Below are 11,124 nucleotides of genomic sequence, written 5' to 3' on the forward strand. Positions count from 1 at the left end.
CCCAGGTCTGTCTACAGAATCCTCTGCAGTGTGCTCGCGCCGATCAAAGGCCATGACGATGAAGAAGATGTTGTAGGCCTCATGAAGAATATCCTCTTCAACATCATTCATGGTATTCCTATCAACATCCATGATTTCTTCTTGAGGACTTTGGCCGACAATGCTATGTGTCCTTTTGATCACAAGATATATGCCCCATGGATCATGAGATTCATCAGGACAAGGACAGGCATCAACTTTCTCACTGAGTGCCAAAACCATGTTGGTTATATGCCTCCTATCCGGGTCAACAAGAATACTTTCGAGTCCATTGAAGGCAAAGGAAAATCTATGATTGAAGAAGGCAGTAGGCCCCTTGATGGCCAGTTCAGAGAACCAGAAGCCTATTCTTCATGAGATGATACTGAGACTCGTCCAGCAAGCCCCATTCGTCCTCGCGTGATGAATACCAGAGAGCTCCTCCTCAGTCTTCACCAGAAGGTGGATCGCAACCACAAATGGGTCAAACGCCAGTGTGGTGCCATTGTGAAAACCCTCACTGAAACACAGAACTCTGTGAAGCTCAACCATCACTATCGGCATGAGGTTTTTGATCGCACCTGGGCTACACTTGCACATCTGAAGACTCAGACTGAGCTTGAAGAAATGGACTTTGAGCGAGACTTTGAATGGTCGTGGCCTCCCAAGAAGAAGTTCAGGCCTATTCCAGTGCCAGACCTTGAAGACAGCTCCTTTTCTTCATTCCGCACTGCTGAATCTGATGAAGAACAGCTCGACACTGCTACCAGTCCAAGGAAGAAGACTACCCCCAAGAAGCATCACGGCTCTTACTCAACCGCCAAGGAGTGAAGTCTTCACGGGCGTTAGTCCTCAGTTTGTCCCTTTTTGTCACTTGATGACAAAGGGGGAGAAACTTGAGAGTTAGTCTTCAAGCGGGATATTTTTGGGGCTTATGAACTATATTTAAGTTACAAACTCTTGGCTCTTCTGAAGTTTTTACGTAATGAGTTGTAACTTAAGCCCGATGGTACTCTGACGCTTTTGAACATTTTTCTTCGCATGCTTATGCCTCAAGTTTTAATGCATGCATGCTGGAATTCGTCAGATACCATTTGTCATCATGCATCTCCATTTTCTTCATATGATATGCTACATGTATGCATGATTTACAAGACTCAGGGGGAGATCTCCATGATATAAATCATCAATGTGCATTTGCTGTAAAAAGCAAAATCCTCAGGATACGCACATCTTCAGGGGGAGTCTCTCTGAATCTTGATTTCAAATTCCTCAAATGAGTATTTACACTTCATATTTTTTATCCCTGTTGAAGACTTAACCTAATTGTCATCAACCACCAAAAAGGGGGAGATTGTAAGTGCATCTAGTGCCCCTTATTGATTTTGGTGGTTTGAAGACTTATAGGTTAAGTATCTAATGTGTTTGTGAGTGTACACAGGATCTATAAGTCATTGAGGAGTTTTGAGATATTTCAAGAATATCGAACCCTAAAAATATATGTCTTCAGTTGAAGAAATAGGTCTGAAGCTGAAGAAATAAATCGCGAGGAATCTGCGATGAAATTGATATTCCTCATGAAGATACTGACATTGAGAAGTCCGGTAGTTCCTGAAGAAAATCACTCTGAAGAATTGAAGCATGAAGATTTACACTTTCTGTTTTACTTTCTTCGCATTCGAGTAATAGGAACACCGTACTGTTAAAGAGGGTCAAAGTTACACTATGGAATGAATTCCCTCATGATGCTCAACCCAAGCCTAATCCTACCAAAAGCTTCAAGTGAGGAATACGAGTGACATGAGGACTCTCACAGTTGAGGGTTCCGACCGTTTCGATAGCCACGCCAAGTCATTGGTCTTATCCACTCCAACGGTCATATTATTTAAGGGCATTAGTGTCAAATCATGTCGGGATGCTCCTAGGCTATAAATATCCACCCCCCACAACCACTAGCTGGTTGGCTGCTCCGTTAGAAACTAACACTTGTCATAAGAGCAACCCGATTCCTCAGAGCCTTCGAGAGAAATTCATCAGTGAGGAAATACACCACCCAACGAAACCACAAACCAAACCTAGTGATTGAGCATCACTGAAGAAGTTGTTCCTGTGTGGGACTGAAGCCTTTTACCTTTGAGGAATGTGCATCCTCCAGACGGTTAGGCGTCATGGTCTAGAGCTTTCCAGCAGTCAATTGTGGATCGCCGGGTGACCAAGTTTGTGAGGGTTTGGAAGTCTGCCCTGAAGACTTACCACGAGTGTTGGGCGAGGACTGTGTGTCCTCAGCTCAAGGAGAATACGGTAGGGACTGTGTCTCCCGGGACTGGTTGTCCTTTGGTTTCAATACCAAGCCGCTCCAAACCAGATGTACGACTGTCACAGCAGTTGGAACTGGGTCATCAACGACTATCTTCATTGAGAAACGGGTTATAATTCCTCAACTCCTTACTTTCTCCGTATTATGTGTTGATGACTTTCATTGTGACTGTTTAAAGAATTTGCTGAAGACTTTCTCTGAATTTCCTGAACCCCAAATTCTTCACGTTAGTTATTCCTCATCTGTATTCTGCGTGCCTGGTCACTGTGCAATCTGTTTTCACATTCTTCACTCTGAAAACTGCTGTTGTGAAACTTTGCACTTTTGATCCTTTACTGTTTCCGTTGTAAGTTAGTCATCAGTGAGGAATTTCCTCAAAAGGAATTTCCTCAGTGATGAAATTCTAAAAATCTCCTATTCACCCCCCTCTAGTCGATATAACGCACTTTCAACAGCACATAAAAGTTGTTTGAATATTTTTGAAATAATTTCGTAAATAAACGAGAGGAAATTTTAGAGAGGTAGGAAAGAGATTCAATTTATTTGGAGTTGTATCTAAAAAGTTAGGAGCACTCAAACTTCAATCAAACTCTTGTTTAGAATTAAATCGAAGAAAAAGAAAATGCTCTAGAAAGAATATGCCTTCTGTTAGCGAATACGTACTCTCACCGCTATGCCTCCACCTAAGACGAGCTAGCGCGGCGCCAGTCACTAACAGTGGTCCCACCTGGCCCCCTGGTCAGGTTTGACCGGTCCACCCTGCTCTCTCCCTGCATCAACAGTCGGAGCTCGGCTTCCGACGGTTCTCGCGAGGAAACGGCTATGCCCCTCGGAGTTTTGGCCATGGGGATGGGTGCAGGGGAACCAGATGGTGCCCCTAGTGGCTTTCACGGATGGAAAGGGGCAGGGAGTCGACGTTGATGACCTCACCAGCGGACTGCGGCTTCGGCCCGTAGAGGGGATTCGCCCAAGGAGGCCCTTGAGAGAAGAGTGAGAGGGGGAATGGGTTTGCGGCACAGTGCAGAGGCTAACAACAATAACATGGTCGAGAGGGAGGCTCTGGTTGCGGTGAATTTCACCGGAGGTGGCGGCGGCCGATGCTACCAGAGCTGGGGAAGAAGGTGGTTTGGTTTGAAATTGATGGCAAGGGGCAACTCCTCTGGGTTGAGAAGAGCGGCTATGATGGCCAGACGTTCTCGGGGTGCCCTTTTTATAGCCCATCCATGGCGGTTCCGCGGTGGTCTTCAGATAAGAACGCTGGCTGTCGATGCTCAAACGACAAGGGCGGCAGCAAGGCGTAGTCGGAGTGGCACCAGGGCTCAGCAGCTGCAGGCAGCGCTGGGAAACAACAAGGGGGATGGGGTTCAGGGACAGGTGGCACGCGGAGGAGGCTTGGACGGTGCTGGCTGCAGCAGGGGCAGCAGGACGTCGGCTAGCCGCCACGGCTAGCACGCTGCTACTGCTCTGCCCGTGCACATGTGCTGCGACCAACGGTCGGGAGTCGATGCGGCTCTACGAGCAGACCAGAGAGCAACGGCGAGTGGACGCGGTGGCTCGGCACGCGTGTGCAAAACGTGCGCTCTGGGCGCGCCTAGAGCATGCATGCATGACGCTCGACACAATGCCAGACATACCCATCTACCTCCAATGGAGCTCAAACCAAACAGGCTTATGCTATGGGGTAAGGCCAAGATGATTGACAAGGTTTTAGGGTCAGGGGAGCTACTCTAAAATGTAAGGAATCATCATGCGAGATCTGGACATGTACTCTAGGTGCTCGACAAAATGACAGGGGAACCTATAAAGCTCCTATGGCTCTTAAAGTTACCAGGTCGGTTTCTCCTTAGGTGTTGGTCAGAATGGCAAGGTTAGATAGGCAAAAATAAAAACTTGTTAATGCAAGTTTTTGACAAGAACATTTCTGGCCACAAAGTTGAGGTTAATATCACATGCGCTTAAAATCATCAGATTGGGCTCAACTCTTGGAGTTAAGGTTTTGGTATTATGCCATACAAGCATGAAAAGTAGCTACGTATATAGAGCAAGGAAAAACATGGTTGTAGTACAAAGTACCAAACTAGACCAGAACTGAAAAATGGTTGCTTTGCTAAATTTTCTAAAGCACAAAGTTGGGTTTTTCAATAAAAGTTAATCTTCTGCATCACTTGACATCCCCATTTTTTATAGAATTTTTGAAAGGACATAACTAGGGGTTGTAGTACAAACTCCACTTTGTGCCATAATATAAATGAAGTTAATGAGCTCGAGTTTTTCAAAACACTTTCCTAAGTTTTTACAAAAATATGATCCAGGGACATCATAGATCATCTACAAGTTTTTATAGATTTTTAGAAAAAGTTACCAAAAGGTTGAAGTGCAAAATAGGCCCTTAAAGGGAATAAAAGTCAATTTTGAATAAAAGAGCATTTGGGGGAAAATATTAAAATAGAATCTCCCAAGACTTTGTCAGAATAAAAGAAATGTCTTGATGCAAGCACTCAGGTTCCAACATAATTTTTTAAAACATTTACTTAGGGAAAGAATTTCCTAATAGGAAAAAGGAGAGGTTCAAAAATCAGTTGAAAACCCAGAAATTCAGATTTTAAATAGACATGGCCAAAATACTATCCCCATTTAACTAAATAAGAAATTTAAAATTGTCTCAAGCAAGGGCTCAAGTACTAAATGATCTTTAAAATGAAACTTGAAAAGAAAAGTTTTTTGTAAAGAGGCTTAGAGATGAGTCATGAAGCAAATTATTTCTCAAAAAATTTATCTTAAGCAATATTCTAGTTTTTTAAAAATATTGTTAAATTTTTGGGGTGTGATAGGCACTACCCTCCTTAAAAATAAATCTCGCCCCCGAGATTGGCTTAGGGAAAGAAAAATAATTCACTCACGAAATCACGGTACTACTAGTGTTTTCCCTAGTAGTGTACGATTTTATGCGCGGTGGTTATCAGCATAACCAAAAATCACACAATCAAGGCACCATAGAAAACCTCACACAACTATATGCAAATACGAGTTCAAGAGGCTTGCCTTGGGAGTTTGAGAAGGGTAATGTGTACGCCAACATCTTGGAGTAGGTCTCCTCTCTCCAAAATCCTATTTTGAAAATATCTATATTATCACACAATTCAAAACAGCACATAAAAGTTGTTTGGATATTTTTGAAATAAATTTGTAAATAAACTAGAGGAAATTTTAGAGAGGTAGGAAAAAGAATCAATTGATTTGGAGTTGTATCTAAAAAGTTAGGAGCATTCAAACTTCAGTCAAACTCCTGTTTAGAATTAAATCGAAGTAAAAGAAAATGTTATGGAAAGTATACACCTTCAGTTAGCGAATAAATACTCTCACCACTACGCCTCCACCTAAGACAAGCTGGTGTGGTGCCAGTCACTAAAAGTGGGCCTGCCTGGCCCCCTGGTTAGGTTTGACCGGTCCACCTTGCTCTCTCCCTCCATCAACAGCCGGAGCTCGGCTTCCGTCGGTTCTCGTCGGCAACGGCGGCACCCCTAGGAGTTCTGGTCAGGGGGATGGGTGCACGGGAACTAGTTGGTGCCCCTGGTGGCTTTCACTGACAGAATGGGGCACGGAGTCGGCGGTGACGAGCTCACTGGCGGACTGCGACTTCGGCCCTAAGAGGGGATTCGCCCAAGGAGGCGCTAGAGAGAAGATTGAGAGGGGGAATGGGTTTGCGGTACCGCGGAAAGGCTAACATCAGTAACACGGTAGAGGGGGAGGCTCTGGTTGCGGGGAATTTCACCGGAGATGGCGGCGGCCGATGCTACCGGAGGTGGGGAAGAAGGTGGTTTGGGTTGAAATTGAGGGCAAGGGGCAACTACTCTGGGTTGAGCAGAGCGGCTATGATGGCAGACGTGCTTGGGGTGCCCTTTTTATAGCGCATCCATGGTGGTTCGGCGGTGGTCTTCGGATAAGAATGTCGGCTGGCGACGCTGACCCGACAGGGGCAACAGCAAGGCGTAGTCGGTGCGGCAGCAGGGCTCAGCAGCAGCAGGCGGTGCTGGGAAACGATGCAGGGGAGGGGGTCCAGGGATGGGTGGCACGCGGAGGAGGCTTGGATGGCGCTGGCTGCAGCAGGTTAGAAGGACGCCGGCTAGCCGCCACGGCTAGCGCGCTGCTGTGGCTCTGTGCGCGCCCAGGAGCGGCGACCAACGATCTGGAGTTGACGCGGCTCTATGGGCAGACCAGATGGCAAGGGCGCGTGGATACAGTGGCTCGACACGCTTGTGCAAAATGAGCGCTCTAGGCGCGCCCAAAGCATGCATGCAAGGCGCTCGACACGATGCCAGACATATCCATCTACCTCGAATGGAGCTCAAACTAAACAGGGTTATGCTATGGCCTAAGGCCAAGATGATTGACAAGGTTTTAGGGTCGGGAGAGCTACTCTAAAATGCAAGGAATCATCTTGCGAGATCTGGACATGTACTCTAGGTGCTTGACGAAATGACAGGGGCACCTAGAAAGCTCCTATGTCTACTAAATTACTAGATCAGTGTCCCCTTAGGTGCTGGTCAGAATGGCAAGGTTAGATAGGCAAAAAGAAAAACTTGTTAATGCAAGTTTTTGAGAAGAACATTTATTGCCGTAAAGTTGAGGTTAATATCACATGCACTTAAAATTATCCAATGGGGCTCAACTCCTCGAGTTAAGGTTTTGGTATGGTGCTATAAAAGCATGGAAAATATCAAAGCATATAGAGCAAGGAAAAACATGGTTGTAGTACAAAGTACCAAACTGGACTAGAACATAAAAATGGTTGTTTTGCTAATTTTTTCTAAAGCACAAAGTTGGGTTTTTGCATAAAAGTGAATCTCCTGCATCACTTGACATCCCCAATTTTTTGTAGAATTTTCGAAACGACATAACTAGGGGTTGTAGTACAAACACCACTTTGGGCCATAATAGAAATGAAGTTAATGAGCTCAAATTTTTCAAAACACTTGACTAAGTTTTTATAAAAATATGATCCACGGACATCATAGGTCATCTTCAAGTTTTTGTAGAACTTGTAGAAAAAGTTATCAAAAGGTTGCAGTGCAAAATAGGCCCTTAAAGGGAATAAAAGTCAATTTTTAATAAAAGAGAATTTGGCAAAAATATTAAAATAGAATCTCCCAAGACTTTGTGAGAATGAAAGAAATGTCTCAGGTTCCAACATAAATTTTCAAAACATTTACTTCGGGAAAGAATTTCCTAATAGTTAAAAGGAGAAGGTCAAAAATCAATTGAAAACCCAAAAATTCAGAATTTAAATAGACATAGCCAAAATACTATGCCCATTTAACTAAATAAGGAATTTAAAATGGTCTCAAGGAAGAGCTCAAGCACTAAATGATCTTTAAAATGGCACTTGAAAAGAAAAGATTTTTGTAAAGAAGCTTAGAGAAGAGTCATGAAGCAAATTATTTCTCAATTTTTTATCTTAAGCAATATTTCATTTTATAAAAATATTATTAAATTTTTGGGGTGTGACAGACACTACACGCACACAAGATGATATAGCCTGAATGCAAAATGTAAGCAAATGACAGCCACAACCATGTTAAAACAAGGATGCAACAATATGATATGAGACTACATGAAATTGCATGCAAATTTAATTGAGGACGGAACAAGGAATAACAATTCTGAAAGCCCCCATATGCAAATTAAGATTTCGGTATTGTTCTCTCTATAACACAATGTTAGAGTTGTTAAATAAAAAAATAAAGGGAACTACTAGGCATCAGCCTATTGCTTTTTGTGAGATATCAGACTAGTCTGTGGCCATTGCATAGGAAGCATGCACACCGTCCGATCCACCAGAAAACTTTCCCGTGTGATTCAGTTTGCATGCTGATTTGGCAATAACTGAAATTTATTTATTTCCTAATAATTTCTTCAAGAAATCAAGGCATAGTTAAAAGATATTTTGTTTGTTTCCAATCACGAAGACCCTTGCTTCCTAAAAATTGTTTCCAAACAATATCGTTGCTTCCTAAAATTTATTTGGGTCATACGAAGTTTTCAATGATAAGGATTATTTTTGTTTGCTTCGTACGTTGCTTTCAACGTTGACGAATCCAAAGCTTCAGTTTGGTTTGCTTTAGAAGCTTAATGTTTATTGTTTTGGACTCTATTTTTTTATTTCTTTCGATTAAGTTTCTTCTGTGTTGTCTCTATCAAATTGTTTCCCTGCGGTTAGAGTTTGCATTTAAATTGGAGGTTGCTTCGGTATTGTTACAATTGTTCGAGACTGTTTGAGTAGTCAGAAGTTGTGTCGAGTGTATTGTTGTAGGAGAAAAAATATGTTTCATGGGACCAAAGAATTGGTTGAATGTGTCAACAATTGTGACTCCAAAAAAATAAAATAAAAAGTCCATCATGCAATGCATAAAAAAAAGTAGAACTTGCTTCGGGAAAAAATACAATTTTGCTTCAAAATATTTTCAATTTTGCTTCCAAAGAATTTTGCTTCAAAATATTCCAAATATTTGCAATGCATAAAAAAAGTAGAACTTGCTTTGAACCCCACGGACGCAATACAAGCCCCACACACAATGGCCGTGCATCCTTCCACGTCGAGATGGTCGAAGGGTTCTTTCATGATCGTCGTGCGTGGTGGTCCACATTGACAAGGATGGCACAAGGAAGAGCGGAACCATCAAATAAAACCTCGGCGGCGATGCCGAGGACGTACATGACAAACTAGCAATACCATGGAAGCATGCCCACGAGGATAACACCAACAGAAATATGGATGAATTGCTTCCATTATTATCGGTGCACTGACACCTACAAATTTTAGACAATAGCAAAGATAGTAATATGAGAACTGTCAGAACAATTGATAACTTAAGACAAGTGAAAAATTAACTAGCATGAGAGATAAGAATTTAAATGATTAAGCACACAGTTCCAATGAGAAAATGTGCTAAACCGGAAATTGAAATTAATGACGTAAGTTTGCAAAACATATGCTGGAGTATGTGATGAAACTAGAGGGAAGGGGGCAATGTTCAAACTAGAATACTTCAGAAAAATAAGACAAAAATAACATATTCAGGAAAAGGCATACATGAAGCACAAAGTTGGTCTGTCACAACACACACGGGGTTTTGTTTTATTCAAAATGGTGTTGGAAAAAGGAACAATAGGAACACCAAAAAAATAGAAACATGGAGTATGGAAGCAAACCACAAACACCAAAGAGACATAGCTAATTTAATATGGATCATGTTAGATTATAATGGTGATAACAATGACAACAACATTTTTACAAAGGAGCAGGAAGTATTGGAAGCATTTTATCCAAACCGAAGGAGAATATGGATTACAATTTGGAAACCCCATCAGTATGAAGCATGAAAATGTGTTTTCTTAGTATAACTCATCTTAGTTTGGAGCATAGAAAAATAACATGGAAATTAATTAGAAGTGCCAACATGGGGAAGCATATTTTTCACGTACATATACAAAATTCACCAAACTTTGGTTGAACTATGGAAGCAAACTTTCTAAACCGAAGAAGCATATTATGTAGTATTATTTCTGGAGGGGAATTAGTACGAGAGTGATATCTCAACATAAGTCATCTTAATAGGAAGCATATGTTTGTCTTGTTCATGCCAAACTCGTAGATATTTGCTGATGAGTTGGCGATGTAACTACACAAAGACATAACAAAATCAGACCCAATGATAGTATGATACGAGCCATATCAAATTTTATCAATGGTCGTAGCAAGAATAATTATTATAGGAACATATACGAGAAGTTAAATTAGGAAGCATGCCTAACATGAAACAACAATGTGATGATATCGTGCACTAGAAGCATAGAAATTTAATTTTCAAAATTTATGTACTTTCCGGACAAGACTTGGGTGAACAAGTTTAAGGTATGCCAAACATTGTTGTGTGCTGTATTAAACCTCTACATTCTATGAGAGAGTAGAAATCAAGTTAGAATTATTAATAAGAACAAGGCAAATAAACCCATTCACATCCAAGATCTTGGACATGCACGTTGCAGCAAATCTAGACATCCAAGTAAGCACACGTGTATGTGGCACCTTCACCTCGATGCATCATCTCAGAGATGCACATGAGCTTTTGAGTTAGATCGATGTAATGCTACAAGAAAGAAACAACGTTGATGGCTGCTTCCAGTCATCTACAAATAAGGCAACAACTAGCATATCACAACCACTCACGGTAAGTCTACGGCGGCACACGAGCGCCTGGTTCTCCTCCGTGGCCTTCTATTGATGTTGGCCTCCTCGAAACAGGGATGTTGTTCATAGAAGGGGCACGAAGCATGTCGATGCGAAGACTGTGGGTTGGTGGAGCTAGCGTCGTGCAAGGGAGAACGACGGGGTCGCATGGTGCACAGTGGCGGCAGCAAGCACGGTAGGGAACAATGACCTGGAGCGATTTGGGAGGAAACTGACCAAGCTGGAGAAGTAAGGTGCAGGATTAGAGGAGGATAAGACGTCCCTAGGCTTATTTATTTTTTGTCCAGGGATTACGGGTTGTTTTAACAGAATGTTGTTGGAGCTTCTCAGCCATGCGATTGAAAAGAAATCAACTGAAGAGCACCCGTCTGGCAATTGACAGGGGTCATACATCTGAGTACAAGTGTTTCCCAAAAATAAATGCTACCATGTTATTCTACACATTTTTCTAGTCAAGTTACATATGTGGATCATTTTAATCTAGCTACGGTTAATTAATTATGATACAACCCTCTTTAGCATGGCATTATGCACAAATTAA

The sequence above is a fragment of the Hordeum vulgare genome, chromosome 4H, assembly GCF_904849725.1.
Source record: "Hordeum vulgare subsp. vulgare chromosome 4H, MorexV3_pseudomolecules_assembly, whole genome shotgun sequence".
NCBI lineage: Eukaryota > Viridiplantae > Streptophyta > Magnoliopsida > Poales > Poaceae > Hordeum > Hordeum vulgare.